The 15,180-nt window shown below is 37.1% G+C and overlaps 2 long non-coding RNA genes across 2 annotated transcripts in view; both read left to right on the top strand.

Annotated features, from left to right (window-relative positions):
• The window catches only part of LOC145518030 (uncharacterized), a 357,466-nt gene that overhangs the window by 170,244 nt on the left and 172,042 nt on the right, over positions 1-15,180 (top strand). The gene's annotated exons all lie outside the window — the stretch shown is intronic.
• LOC145518032 (uncharacterized) lies at positions 2-6,548 on the top strand. Its single transcript, XR_014062531.1, has 3 exons — positions 2-121; positions 676-2,132; positions 5,598-6,548. It is a non-coding gene; the product is annotated as an uncharacterized LOC145518032 (long non-coding RNA).

Below are 15,180 nucleotides of genomic sequence, written 5' to 3'. Positions count from 1 at the left end.
AGGACTGTCTGATTCTCATTCCATTTAGGCTGCCACAGATCAGCTGTTTCCCTCTCAGCCTTAAATGTTTCTCCTCTGACTCAGACAATTGCGCTAATGTGGAGATCGGACCCCTGCTTCAGTTCCCCCACCGGCCAAGGGTAAGTCCAGTCCTACTAACACTCCCATTTTCCGCCCTAGTTCCTTCGTCCTACCGGGTTTTGCGTGGGTCTATATATTCTTTTCTGCTTATCAGGTACTCCTTTCCGCTCTCAACCGGCATTCTGCATGCACTTCTGTGTCTGAAGGTGTATTCCTGATGTATCCGTGGAGAGAGATGTATACCATGTCCACCTACTTCTCTGCGATCTTGTTCCCTGATAATGTCTTTTTAGTAAACTTCTCACAGATGAGGAAGTATGGAAGCTGGAAGGAAAACAGAGATTGTTACCACTGATAAGGAAGAATCAAGAAATATATAAAAAGAAAAGCTGGGGTGCCTAGCTAAACCTCTGTGTGTGTTTGTGTGTGTGTGTGTGTATGTGCTTAGTCACTCAGTTGTGTTTGACTCTTTGCAACCCCATGGACTGTAGCCCATCAGGCTCTCTGTCCTTGGGGATTCTCCAGGCAAGAATACTGGAGTAAGTTGCCATACCTTCTTCCAGGGGATCTTCCCAACCCAGGGATCGAACCTAGGTCTCCCACATTGCAGGTGGATTCTTTACCAGCTGATCTACCAGGGAAGCCCAGCTAAACCTGGGTTTTACATATTCAATGATATTTCGTTTTAGTCGTGGTAGTGGTTTTAGATAGAGAGGCCTGGTGAGCACCATAAGGCTGATCATAAGCAGTGAATGGACATATTTCTTTGTTTTTTCCATTAGGCCTCAAGTAGTGGTAGGAAACACTGAATTTGCAACAGAAACATTTGTTCTGTGAATCACTCATGCCTTTATTTTAGTTAGAAAAACAAGTCATATAAAATTGAATTTCCTTGAGAAAATATTAATATAAATGAAAAGAAAAACATAGGCACCTTAATGCTTTTACAGCTAGTTGTCAAATAACAAGAAGAGTATTATTTGAAATGGAAAAGAAACATTTCTTTTTCTTGTGATACAATGGTTTAGAAGATACCCTTCCCCTACCCTTATCCTTAGAATTGGAGAATAGCAGACGAAAATGTCATTTTAATAAAGTCTTCATTAAATTTTAACTTTTAAAATTTAGTTAAAAATACTTGGGAATTGGGCCTAGGATACCTCAGTTCATTTGGTAACTCAAAGAGAAAAAGGATTGATTAACAATAATTGAATTTTAATCTTTTCAATTCAATATGTTAGTTTCATATATTTAGGTTTTGAATTCCATGCAGCTGTGGACAATTTGTTGTCTTCTTCATTGGTAGGCCTCATTATTGATTTCAGAACTCGAGTTAGATTGAAGAATAAGTGCAAATATTAATTGTTCCAGCCTGCAAAGAATGGCAGGTATTGGGAAAAGATTTTTTAATGTATTTGACAGATGATCATAACTTTTTAAAATTTTTATTCATTATGAAAAAGAATAGTAATTCTTATAGGAAGTAGTATATGTGAATAATGACAGAGTTAGGTTGAAAACTATTTACTCATCTTTGTGTTACATTACATTTGTAAAATTACTTTTTTTCCTGGTAAGCATGTGTCCCATTTTCAAATGTCAGACAAATTGCATCCGATTTTAGTGATGATCAGAGGAAATTAATGAGAAGCACTTGACTTGGGGCTTCCCAAGTGATGCATTGGTAAAAAATCTGCCTGCCAATGTAAGAGATGCAAGAGACATGAGTTCGATAACCTGGGTTGAGAAGATCCCCTGGAGTATGAAATGGCAACCTGCTCCAGTATTCTTGCCTGGAAAATTCAACGGAGAGAGGAGCCTGGAGGGCTACAGTCCATAGGGCTGCAAAGAGTCAGACATGACTGAGCACGCAAGTGATGCAAACCATATTGGTTTGGTTTAATTTTGGTTTTGACATCTGATATATTCTAGGAAGTACAATAGTTCAGTTCCCAAGTTGTGCTTTACACTACATAAATGAGCTTAATCAAAGGATGGAGTAGATGAGAAGGGGAAAGGAAGAGGGAAATCCCAAAGGGGTATTTTGATTTGTACAACAAAACAACAGACTTATGACTTTACTATCAAAGAAAGAAAAATAAATGCCCAAACCAGCAACATGGCATGGCATCATCTGTGAGCTTGTTAGAAAAGGAGAATCCCACACTGAATCAAATGTACATTTTAATGGGATCACATAATTCTTATGCATATTAAGTCTGAGTAACCTTGACTAAGGTACCCCTCTCCTACATTATTTATAAGCACTTCCTCATGATGTTCTGCTAGATGGGATTTGAAACATAATATCCCAGTGTTTGCATTTAGCTATCAGGCTTTAAGCTTTAAACTGAAAAAAAAAACATGAGTCTTATATGTAATTTAAGGCGTTATTGAATAAGGAGGAAAGATATATGGAGCTCCAGGGTCTCTAGTTCCTCTAAAGTTGAACCATAGAGGTGGTCTATTCCATACGTAAATAGGTCACATTCATCCGTTAACACAGAACAAAGTAAATTTGTTGAATCTTGGATTTAGCTTGTCATTAGACCTTCTGGGCATAAAAGTCAATATGCAATTTTGACTGCATCTTATGGGGGATGTCAGTTTTTACAGACATTTGTCTGCATACCAAGAATGAGTACTCTACATGCCCAGGGGGAGAGGGCATACTTCTGAAACTCTGGCATCTTTGACTAAAAGGAATGTTTGTGGCATTACTGTGTTTATTCAGACTCCTTGAGGTTACTTTGCTAGTACTTTGTAATAAACCCACGATAGAAAAGAAAAATTTTAAGAAAATCTTTAAATTATGTTTTTATAGGTTTGAGAATTACGGTTTTCATAATTTCATTTATGCATTTCATATCATTTGAAGAACTGCTGATATTTTTAAAGGATATAATAATCACTAAATGTAGGAGCACAGAGAATGTATTAACCTAAATATTCTAGATAAATATTAGCAGATGTACTTATGTTGATGTGAACTAGGCAGCTGACAGATTGAGATCTATTGGTGCAAGTTGTGATTACGTTAAGTAGTTGGTTTTATTAATTAAACAACAACTTCATCTTCCAAAATCCCATTTCACTTGTAGGATGTGTGATGCAAAAGGAGAAAAGAAGATAGAATGCAAATATTGGGGCATTGGTCTTAATTATTGTCATTTAAACAATTTTCTTAAAAGTTGTCTTAAAAATTGCCATTTAAGCAATTTTCTGAACATGGTTTAATTTTCTTCCAAGGAATATCTACTTTTTGCTGAAATCTTTCCACTTGCCTAATGTTCCAAACTTACTGAAACAAAGTGGCACTAATTCTTGCAAAAAGCAGCGTTTTCTAATGCAAATACTCTCCAGCCAAAGACCACCAGGAACATACGTTTAGCTAAACAAGTTGGTTTTATTACTTACTTATTACTTATTTACTTGATGCAGTAAGGGAAAATACACACCATGGAATCACCATGGAGTCATGGAGCATCCCAGTAAGAAGATATTATGGACTGAATGTTTGAGTCTCCCAAGAATTCATATATCGAAGTCTTAACTCCCAAACATGATAGTATTTGCGGCTGGGACCTTTGGGATGTCATGAGGATTAGACAAGATCATAAGGTTAGGGTGCTCACGATGAGACTAGTGCCCTTTTAAGAAGAGATACCAGAGATCTTGCTTTCTCTCTTCACTATGTTAAATGACAATGAGAAGGCAGTCATCTGCAAGTTAGGAAGAGAATCTTCACCAGAAACTGACCATTCTGGCACCCTGATCTCACATTTCCAGTCTCTAGAACAATGAGAAAATAAATTTCTGTTGTTTAAGTCACCCAGTCTATGTACTTTGTTATGAAAGTCTCAAATTTTGAGGTGAAGAAATCTACTTGAACTCAGCCTGTGAATTTCCTTCCTCTAAGTCAGATGTCTAGTCTCATCTAACCATTTTATTCCTATAATAATTATAATCAAGGACCAGCATTGTTCAGTTCAGTTCACTTCAGTTGCTCAGTCATGTCTGACTCTTTGTGACCCCATGGACCACAGCACGCCAGGCCTCCCTGTCCATCACCAACTCCCGGAGTTTACTCAAACTCATGTCCATTGAGTCAGTGATGCCATCCAACCATCTCATCCTTTGTCGTCCCCTTCTTCTCCCCCCTTAAATCTTTCCCAGCATCAGGGTCTTTTCAAATGAGTCAGTTCTTCACATCAGGTGGCCAAAGTATTGGAGTTTCAGCTTCAGCATGAGTCCTTCCAATGAATATTCAAGACTGATCTCCTTTAGGATGGACTAATTGGATCTCCTTGCAGTCCAAGGGACTCTCAAGAGTCTTCTCCAATACCACAGTTATAAAACATCAATTCTTCGGTGCTCAGCTTTCTTTATAGTCCAACTCTCACATCCATACATGACTACTGGAAAAACCATAGCTTTGACTAGATGGACCTTTGTTGGCAAAGTAATGTTTCTGTTTTTTAATATGCTATCTAAGTTTGTCATAACTTTCCTTCCAAGGAGCAAGTATCTTTTAATTTCATGGCTGCAGTCATCATCTGCAGTGATTTTGAAGCCCCAAAAAATAAAGTCTGTCACTGTTTCCCCATTTACTTGTGATGAAGTGATGGGACCAGATGCCATGATCTTTTTCACTCTCCTCTTTCATTTTCATCAAGAGGCTCTTTAGTTCTTTTTTGCTTTCTGCTGTAAGGGTGGTGTCATCTGCATATGTGAGGTTATTGATATTTTTCCTGGTAATCTTGATTCCAGCTATCCTAACCTAATGCTCAAATAATTATTTGGAAATAGATCAGGGTAAATTTTATGAAAATATAGCTTACAGGGAAGGAAATGCAGATTGTTCCTGAACATATAAAAATGCTCAACTCACTCATAAGATAAAACTACATGGTAATGTCATTTTCACCTGTAAAATTGTTAAAAATCAGTGTTAAATATGTTAGATAATACACTGTATTAGTGAGGCTGTGAGGAAAATGGCCTTTTTTTATATACATGGTGGGAATGTTTCTATGGAGGTTAGTTTGGCAATATGTATTCAGTTTTCATCAATAGGAACTGAATAAGTTTATTAACACACACATAGACTGAAATACTATGTAAAAATAATAAACAATGCACTGAAATGGAAAGGTTTATAAGATATATTGCTAAGTGAAAAAAAATCCATCTGTGAAACAGTATATATAATGGGCTACCATTTTAAAACAAGGGATAGAGAAATACCTTTATATACATATTATATTTGCTACATTCAGATTTCTGGAAGAATATGTAAAAGACTAAATAGTAGTGCGAAGAGAATAGTTGGGAGAAAAGAGTATGTAGGAGACCTGACTCCTTTTGCACTTTTTGTATTTTGAACCATATGAATACATTACTTATTTAAAAATTTAGCTAAAAATAATTTTAGAATAGCATAAATAAGACTTTGATCTCTATGAAAAATGGAAAAGGAAAATCCATATTCTTTCAAATAAAATACAGAACAACAGAAGGACAAACAAAACTATACAGAACCACACTTCAAGCATAAATAGAGGACAAAGAACAACATCCAAATATATATATAAATTCCTCAGAGCTTTCTCTCATGCTCTTCCTGTAAGTCTTCATGTTGATCAATATAGGAAAAACTGCTGGTAAGAGAATAAAAGAGAACGATCAGTCAAAGATACATTTAAAGCAACTGCCCAATAGGAGAGTTCACCCTAGGTGAAATTATTGGAAAAGTATGCTGGTAGCCTAGAGCACCTTTGAAGATTGGGTAGTAAAGCATAAAGGAATCAAGAAGGAAGTGTTAACGTCTTACAATCAAAAAAGTAACCCCAAACTGGAACACACCACCCTACTTCCCAACACCACCCCCACCAAAATCCATTAAACAACCTGGACTCTGACACATTGACAGAAGAGGGCACCATTGAACTAAAAATTTTGTAAGCTACTAGAGATCCACAAAATTAAAACGATAAAAGTGAATAAATCTATATAACTCTAGTATAAAATAACAAAATGAGAATCAAAATATCTCAGTAGTTTAAAATTTGTCCCTAGAGGACATCATGAAACAGAAGAAAAATGTAGTAAAAAAAAAAAAAAAGCTCAAGTAACATTTAGAACCTAAATAAGCATTTGCAGATATGGAAACATTAAAGAAAAAAAATGGACAACAAATAGTAAAAGATAACAAATTGATCAAACCTGGGAAAGAAAAAAAAAGAAAATTATAACAGATGTGAAGACTAAATTACATGGTACTCAAGGGAAAATAGACTCAAATGAAAATTTTATGCCACACTGAAGCAGGAAAACAGAAAAACTAATAAATCACACAAAGCAGTAAATAGGAGTAGAGAGAAAGTGGTTGAAATTGAAATAGCAAGGAATAAAAAAAAACAAAACAAAAACGTATTTAGAGTCCCTAAAGCAGAAAAAGAAAAAATTGGACGGAAGTAATATTTAAAGCTATAATTCAAGACCATGTTCCAGGAACAAATGAAGATCTGACTTTACATATTAAAAGGGGCTCAACAGGTAGGTGAGAAAATGGACCTGGATGACCAGTTTTGAGGCATATCCTAGTAAGCTCTTAAATGTCAAGATCTAGGAAAAATATTTTTCAAGATCTCTTATCAAATATCAAATGAAAAGGAAGAAAGACTGGAGTCTGACTTCTCCAAAACCGATTATAAAATAATAAAGCAATGGAGCAACAGTGTCAAAAAACAAAACAAAGCAAAAACAAAATCTCCAAACCAAACAAAACCAACAAAGAAACACTAGGAAGAAATTGTGAACCAAATATTTTTATATCCAGCTCTTGAAAGTGAAAGTGAAAGTCACTCAGTCGTGTCCGACTCTTTGTGACCCCATGGACTATACAGTCCATGGAATTCTCTAGGCCAGAATACTAGAGTGGGTAGCCTTTCCCTTCTCCAGGGGATCTTCCCAACCCAGGGATCAAACCCAGGTCTCCCGAATCCACAAGGGAAGCCCATCCAGCACTTAAGACAATAGAAAAAACAGTCTGCCAGAGGATGGCTTTATCCAGATAAAGAGATGACTGAGAAAACCTCGGCACTGTAGTTTATAGTAAGCCTTTAGTATATTTCATTGCAGACCCAAGACTAAAATAAATATGGGTACGAGGCTGGACCTGTAATTAGGAACATATCACATGCTATGACAATGTGGAAATGATGTGAATAAAGAAAAGGGACAATAAAAGTGAGGTAGGGGTAAATAGAAAAGAAGAATAAGCTCTTGGTAGTATATTCTATAGGTAGGAGTTGAAGGAACCTTTAAAAACTGACAAATCATATAGCATCAGATGACTGAAAAATTAAGAATATTTGCTAAATATAACCAGATAAAGCACTAATATCTCTTGTATACAAAGATCTTAACAATTGAGAGGAAGCAAGCACCAAAAGCATGATAGAAAAATGGGTAAAAGATAAGAATAATTTATAAAAAAGATAAAAATCACCCATAATGGAAAAAAAAATCACTCAACCTCATTCATAAGTAGAGAAATATGAATTGAAACTACGCAAAGAAACTGTCATCTTCCAGATTGGCAAACTTAAAAAGTATAACATCATATTTGTTGGAGTGTGTGTGTGTGTGCGTGTACACTTAGTTGTGTCTGACTCTTTGCAGGCCCATAGACTCTAGCCCACCAGGCTCCTCTGTTCATGGGATTTTCCAGACAAAAATACTGGAGTGGGTTGCCATGCTCTCCTCCAGGGGATCTTTCCAACCCAGGGATCAAGCCCTCATCTCATGTCTCCTACATTGGCAGGTAGATTCTTTACCACTAGTGGCACGTGGAAGATCCCATTTGTTGGAGAGGTTGTTGCAATCCAGCTTGCTCAAACATTGCGACTGGGACAAGTTCAAACACTGCAAACTGGTACAACATTTAGAGAAGAGAATTTGGCAGTATCTAACAAAAGTGCTTATGCATTTACCTTACAGCCCATACAGCCCTTTCTAGGAACTATCCTGAAGATATTTAGCAACAATTCAAAAATATATACTTACAAGGTTATTCACTCATTAAAGCATTCTTTGTATTTATAAAATATTGTAAACAACCTTAGTGCTCTTTGATAGAGGAGAGGTTGAACAAATTAATGATACTTAAGCAGCCAAAAAAACAATGATGAGGATTCCTCAGCTAATACAGAATGATTTGGAGTACACGTGATTTTTAAGAAAGCAAAGTACAAAAGAACATCTGGCATTTACTAAGCATGTGAGTAATGAAAAAAAGGAAGAAGAAACATACATGTATTTGCTTATTTGTGCAAAACTAAACACAGAAAGCATAAACCAAAGACTGAGATAGTTACCACCAGGGATGGCTAGAACTGGGATAGAAAAAAAATGGATGATATCAGAATGGGGTAGAATTTATGGGTTGTGGGAGAAACAGTTCTCTAATTATATCTATCTGTGTACTTCTGAATTTTAAAACCGACCTTATATGTTTCACATATCATAGAATGAATGAATGAAATCAACAAAGTTGAAAGAAAACCAAAATGTAACCGATAGAAACAAATGAACCTAATTATAGTTTAGAGGGAAGTGGACTAATTCAAGGACTGATTTTGAGCACTGTATGTTGATTATATACTAAAAGAACTTTAAATAAATATTGATTTTAGTTAGTAGGTTTGTTTTTCACAGGAGTACAGATTAAGCAGTTCTTAAATATATGAAGTATACTCTGTTGTTGTTGCTCAGTTGCTCAGTCATGTCTGCCTCTTTGCAACCACATGGACTGCAGCATGCCAGGCTTGCCTGTCCTTCACTATCTCCCAGAGTTTGCTCAAATTCAGGTCCATTGAATCGGTGATGCCATCCAACCATCTCATCATCTGTTGTCCCTTTCTCCTCCTGCCTTCAATCTTTCCCAGCATCTGGGTCTTTTCCAATAAGTCACCTCTTTGCATCAGGTGGCCAAATTCAGCCTCAGCATCAATCCTTCCAATGAATATTCAGGATTGATTTTCTTTAGGATTGATGGATTTTATCTTGCTGTTGTCCAAGGGAATATCAAGAGTCTTCTCCAACACAAGAATTGATCAACAAGAATTGATGTTTGAAAGCATCAATTCTTTAGCACTCAGCCTTCTTTATGGTCCAACTCTCACATCCATATATGACTACTGGAAAAACCGTAGCTTTGACTATATGGACCTTTGTTGGCAAAGCGATGTCTCTGCCTTTTAATATCCTGTCTAGATTTGTCATAGGTTTGCTTCCAAGGAGCAAGCATCTTTTAATTTCATGGCTGCAATCACCATCTGCAGTGATTTTGGAGCCCAAGAAAATAAAGTTTCACTGTTTCCCCATCTATTTGCCATGAAGTGATGGGACTGGATGCCATGATCTTCATTTTTTGAATGTTGAGTTTTAAGCCAGATTTTTCACTCTCCTCTCTCACCTTCATCAAGAAGCTCTTTAGTTCCTCTTCTAGTTCTGAGTAAATAAGTAAATATACTGGATTGTAAGAGCCAGGTTTCTAGTTGTCAGAGAAGCGAGTTACATAGATTTAAGAAGGGGGACTAGAACAAAGTTCTGACGTTACATTGAAATTGGAGGTGTCAGTATGAACTCATGGTTTAAATAATTTATAACTGTTGTTGTTGTTTAGTTGCTAAGCTGTGTCCAGCTCTTTGTGAGCCCATGGACTGCAGTGCACCAGACTCCACCGTCCTGTCCTTTACCATCTCCCTGAATTTGCTCAAATTTATGTCCGTTGAGTCAGTGATGCTGTCCAACCATCTCATCCTCTGCCACCCTCTTCTCCTTCCCTCAATCTTTCCTAGTATCATGGTCTTTTCCAATAAGTCACCTCTTCACATCAAGTGGCCAACATATTAGAGCTTCAGTATCAGCATCAGTCCTTCCAGTGAATACTCAGGGTTGGTTTCCTTTAAGATTGACTGGTTAGATCTCCCTGCTGTCCAAGGGACTCTCAAGGGTCTTTTACAGCACCACAATTCAAAAACATCAATTCTTTGGCACTCTGCCTTCTTTATGTTCCAATTCTCACATCCATACATGACTACTGGAAAATCTATAGCTTTGGCTCTATGGACGTTTTTTTGCAAAGTGATGTCTCTGCTTTTTAATATGCTATCTAGGTTTATCATATCTTTCCTTCCAAAGAGCAAGTGTCTTTTAATTTAATGGCTGCAGTCACAGTCCACAGTGATTTTGGAGCCCAAGGAGATAAAATTTGTCACTGTTTCCACTTTTTCCCCTTCTATTTGCCATGAAGTGATTGGACCTGATGCCATGATCTTAGGTTTTTGAATGTTGAGTTTTAAGCCAGCTTTTTCACTCTCCTCTTTCACCCTCATGCAGAGGCTTTTTAGTTCCTCTTCACTTTCTGCTATTAGAGTGGTATCATCTTCATATCTGAGATTGTTGATATTTCTCCCTGCAGTCTTGATTCCAGCTTGTGATTCATTTCACATGTGAAGTGCCAGGCTGGAGGAAACATTGAGTGAAGCTAAATTGAGGGATATTCTGCAAAATATTAAAGTAACTAAAGACTGAGAAACTGATCTAGAATAAAGGGACATGATTACTAAATTCAGTGTGTGATCTTAGATAGGAATCTAGACCAGGGAAAAGATCATTTTTTCTATAAAGGTGGTTAGTGAGAAGTTGGTATTACTTGAATGAAGTCTATAGACTGGATAATAATGTATCACTCTTAGTTCCTGGATTTCAATCACAGCCCAAAAATTATGTCTGAAGTGTCCTTGGTTTTATGATACACACACATTGATATATTTAGGGGTAAAGTGTCAACATGTGTGCAGGGAATGGGAGAGTCTGTGGCTTAGCTGGTAAAGAATCTGCCTGCAATACCAGAGACCTGAGTTCGATCCCTGGGTTGGGAAGAAGGGAACAGCTACCCACTCCAGTACTCTGGCCTGGAAAATTCCATGGACTGTATAGTCCGTGGGGTTGCAAAGAGTCAGACATGACTGAGTGACTTTCACTCACAAATAGTCAACATATATGCAGGGAATGGGAGAGTCAAAAAAATGATAAAGTATGATAAAATTCTACATTTGGGGAAACTGGGTGAAGGATATACAGGAATTCTTTATACTAATTTTGTAATTTTTCTTTAAGTCTGAAATTATTTCCAAATAAAAAGTTTCAAATATATAAAAATAAAATAGTACCATTTGCTTTCAAAATAAGGTTTAAAATAACTACTTTAGGATTTGACATTTTGCTAGGGTGTAAGTAAGTTAAAAATATATGTATAAAATTTTTTTAAAACATATATATATTTATATATAATCTGCAGGTATTTAAAAACTCTGGTTTGTTCAGTTATTTGTTCATTCTTTGTTAAATTAGTCATTGATCAAATTAAATATCATTTTGCTAAATACAGGGTGCTGAGCTTATAGTTATAGTTAAGAAGGGCAAGTCTCCTAGCACTCATGGTAAAGAGAAGGACAGAAACAAAATAAAAAAGAACAAGTGTAGTAATTTATATTAGATATATTGTTATGAAAGAAATAAAATAAGGTGGTGTGGTAATGTTAGTCATGGAAGGGCATATGTGGTCAAGAAAGACCTTTCTGAGAGACTAACATTTGAAGTGACACCTGAATAGTGAGAAACAGCCAATACTTGAAAAGCTGAGAGAATACTTCATAAAGGAATGCTTTGGATTTATAATAGATGTAAAAACAGACGCTGTTTTAGCTGCCATTTGTTCTGTAAAAATGATATATATCTCAATGCCAACTAGAAAATTATTTTATAAATTGTTGAAACACGGCAGGCCTGCAATATCATTGAAATGACAATTAGGATATATGGGATTTGTTCTTTTTTTTTTACCATTTTATATTTATACTGCACAAATTGGTGAATTTCTGACTCTGTTTTATCTGTACCAAAGGGCTATGAATATGAAATCTCTAATTTCTCCTACATATTCAATAGTTATGACTTTACAGTCTTATTTTATGTCAGTATTTATAATTTTACAGTACAATTGTGTAAAAACAGATATAAATAGATTCAAAGTGATAAAGAAAAAAACGATATTTTATAATCTTCCATTGTTAGCTATGAGCACTCTCTGAACTAGACCATAGTTTAGTTTTTAACTAAGAAGGAAGGGGTGTTTCCAGGATACCAAGCAAAAGAAAGTGGTCAAAGGGCTTCACAAAATTTCTTATTAAAATTCAATATCCAAACTGTACTTCATACTTTAACACTCCCACATTTCACTGTTGTTGTTCAGTCACTCAGTCATGTCCAACTCTGCAACACCATGGACTGCAGCACAGCAGGCTTCCCTGTCCTAAACCATCTCCCAGAGCTTGCTCAAATTCATGTCCACTGAGGTGGTGATGCCATCCAACCATCTTGTCCTCTGTTGTCCACTTCTCCTCCTGCCTTCAATCTTTCCCAGCATCAGGGTCTTTTGCAATGAGCCAGCTCTTCGAATCAGGTGGCCAAAGTATTGGAGCTTCAGCCTCAGCATCAGTCCTTCCAATGCATATTCAGGGTTGATATCGTTTAGGATTGGTTGGATCTCCTTGCAGTCCAAGGGACTCTCAAAAGTCTTCTAAAACACCAGAGTTCAAAGCATCAATTCTTCAGCGCTCAGCCTTCTTTGTGGTACAACTTTCACATCCATACAGGATGACTGGAAAAACCATAGCTTTGAGTAGATGGACTTTTGTTGGAAAAGTAATGTCTCTGCTTTTTAATATGCTAAGTTGGTCATAACTTTTCTTCCAAGGAGCAAGCGTCCTTTAATTTCATGGTTGCAGTCACCATCTGCAGTGATTTTGGAGCCCAAGAAAATAAAGTCTCTCACTGTTTCCATTGTCTCCCCATCTATTTGCCATGAAGTGATGGGACCAGATGCCATGATCTTTGTTTTTTGAATGTTGAGTTTTAAGCCAGCTTTTTTACTCTCCTCTTTCACTTTCATCAAAAGGCTCTATAGTTCCTCTTAGCTTTCTGCTATAAGGTGTCACCTGCATATCTGAGGTTATTGATATTTCTCCCAGGAATCTTGCTTCCCCTTTCACTTCTAACTGATAACTTTATATCTTTTTAACTGGAAAAATATGAATAATGAGATGTTAATCCATATGTATTCCCAACAGAAAAATGTACCAACCCATTCAAATCTGTATCAATATTCTCTGTTTTATCTCCTGTTACAGTGGATTTGTCCTTGCTTCTATGTTCTGACAGTGGATTTGTCCTTGCTTCTATGTTCTCTTGTAACAACTTTCAAATAAAGAATTCAGTATTGTAACCTATAGCCATCTTGCTGTACATTACATCCCCAGAACTTATTTATCTTGTAACTAAAAGTTTGTGCCTTTTGATTGCCTTGTTTCCTTCACCTCCAGGCCCCATCTCTGGCAACTATGAATCTGTTCTCTGTTCCTGTGAGTTCAATGTTTTCAGACTCCCAAATAAGATCATATAGTATTTGTCTTTCTATGTCTGACTTGTTGCACCTAACATAATGCCCTCAAAGTCCATCTATGTTGTTGCAAATAGCAAGATTTCCTTTTTCATGGCCAAATAATGTTAAATCCACATGGGGCTTCCCAGGTGGCACTAGTAGTAAAGAATCCACCTGCTAATGCAGGAGATGCAGAGATGCGGATTTGATCCCTGGGTCAGGAAGCTCCCCTGTAGTAGGAAGTGGCAATCCACTCCAACGTTCTTACCTGGAAAATCCCATGGACAGAGGAGAGTGGCAGGCTATAGTCCATGGGACTGCAAAGAATCAGATGCAACTGAGATATATACGCTACATTTTCTTTGGCCATTCATCTGCTGATAGACATCCAGATTGTTTCCATGCCTTGACTAGTTAATTAAGCTGCAATGAACATGAGAGTGCAGGTCTTTTTGAGATAGTGATTTAGTTTTCTTTAGACGTATAGAAGTAGAATAGCTGAGGGTGAAGGAGGAGAGTGAAAGAGTTGGTTTAAAACTAAATATTAAAAAAACTAAGATCATGGCATCTGGCCCCATTACTTCATGGGAGATAAAGGGGGAAAAGGTGGAAATAGTGACAAATTTTCTCTTCTTAGGCTCTAAAATCTCTGCAGATGATGACTGCAGCCATGAAATCAGAAGACATTTGCTTCTTGGCAGGAAAGTTATGACAAGCCTAGACAGTGTGTTGAAAAGCAGAGACATTACTCTACCAACAAATGTTGGAATAGTCAAGGCTATGGTCTTCCCAGTGGTCACATATTTTTGTGAGGGCTGGACCATAAAGAAGGCAGAATGCTGAAGAATTGATGCCTTCAAACTGTGGTGCTGGAGAAGACTCCCGAGAGTCCATTGGACAGCAAGGAGATCAAACCAGTCAACTGTAAGGGAAATCAACCCTGAATACTCATTGGAAGGATTGATGCTGAAGTTGAAACTCCAGTATTTTGGTCATCTGATGGGAACAGCTGACTCATTGGAAAACTCCCCAATGCGGGGATGGATTGAGGGCAGAAGGAGAAGAGGGCGTCAGAGGATGAGATGGCTGGACGGCATCACTGATGCAATGCACGTGAACTTGGGCAAACTTCAGGAGATGGTGAAGGATAGAGAAGCCTGGTTTGCTGCAATCCATGGGGCCACAAACAGTCATACACGACTGGGCGACTCAACAATGACAACCTCAGAATTGCTGTACTATAGATGGTGAGCATCTTAAGGGAAGAAACTTATATTCTCATACCATGGCACAGCACAATACTTGGAAACTAGCTGTTAGACAATCACAAATATTTAGTTAACTAGACTGAATTAAATTCACAAGCATTATGATATGGAAGAATGTTCTGTACTCTCTTCTGGGAGATTACTCACCCCCACTCACCCATGTATTCACCAACATCACATAAGACACATAGGGACATAAGACACATAGGGAAAGGAGGCATTCTTGTATCATTAAGCTCTCATCGTGTACCCTTAGGCTTTTTTCTTGAGATGTGTATCTTAGAGCTGAGTCAGCATATCTCTTGGTGAAAGAATCTG

This window comes from Giraffa tippelskirchi, chromosome 8 (genome assembly GCF_054371585.1).
Source record: "Giraffa tippelskirchi isolate mGirTip1 chromosome 8, T2T-mGirTip1v1.2.pri, whole genome shotgun sequence".
Classification (NCBI taxonomy): Eukaryota; Metazoa; Chordata; class Mammalia; order Artiodactyla; family Giraffidae; genus Giraffa; species Giraffa tippelskirchi.
The sequence above is the reverse complement of the archived record's forward strand: the minus strand, read 5'-3'. Positions and strand labels throughout refer to the sequence as shown.